The sequence below is a fragment of the Brassica oleracea genome, chromosome C7, assembly GCF_000695525.1.
Source record: "Brassica oleracea var. oleracea cultivar TO1000 chromosome C7, BOL, whole genome shotgun sequence".
Taxonomy (NCBI): domain Eukaryota; kingdom Viridiplantae; phylum Streptophyta; class Magnoliopsida; order Brassicales; family Brassicaceae; genus Brassica; species Brassica oleracea.
The window spans coordinates 30,681,081-30,682,133 of NC_027754.1; positions in this window are offsets into that span (position 1 = coordinate 30,681,081).

Genomic DNA, 1,053 nt, shown 5'->3' on the forward strand with positions numbered 1-1,053 from the left:
CCATTCTGTTTCTTATCATTCTTTACTCTTTACCAGCTTATAGCTTTCTCCTTTTAATGTTGGATAGTTGGATTCATTGATCATGCAATCCGTGTTCCTGGCCACTTTCTGATCACCCATATTTGGCTCAAAGTCTCTTAGAAGTCGTGGGAGAAAGTCATACTCTTATCCAACATATATTCCCAATCCTCTTCTCAATCCTCTTCTGAGGTTCCATCTTAGACGGCACATATGTCTGTGGTGGTTTATTCAAAGTCTCTTAAGATGGTGTATGTGTGGTTTATGACCCGTATTCAATCTGAGATGAGAATATATATGCTCACTTATATGGCCTGATATATTTTCACTTTATATAAATGTAAATCCATGATGTCCCTAAGCCTTAGGATGGATGTCTGATCCTTATAGGTAATGGACTGCACGGCCAAGCCGTTTATATCATGGTCATAGACCATGGTTCACGAATTTGTAGTATTGATCATGTATCAGGGGTTTATCCTCTCTCCCCTTCATGAACATACTATAATTTCGTGAGGTAGGACAATAAAGCCTAATGAGTTTCCCTTTGTGTACATGTTTCACAACGTGAGATCTTATGGGATAACTCTTTGTGCCTTCTCAATATTAATCTTTGCATCAAGTTTAGACTATGATGGCTAATCCGGTCTTGCCATAAAGTGTATAATTTCCGTGGGATATATAAGTATGATCACCACGGCTCTTGCCTCTTATCATACTGATCTGTAGCATAGTTTTGATCAGTAGATTACATAGGTATAGTCTTGACCACTTTCTTAAAAGGGTCTAAGGCGTTTTCTTTCATTCTTAAATCTGAAGGAACTTGTTTCCTTTTGCCCATCGTTTCTATTTGGAAACCATTTTATTATAACTCAATGGGTCATACATTCTTGGGTGTATATAATGCCCTTTAGGCAATGCCTTGGCCATATATTTCTTACTAGGCTACTATACCCGTACTATAATGCCCTTTAGGCAATTTCTTTATCAATAAAATCATTCACATTATCAAGCAAAACCAGGCAAGATATAAAA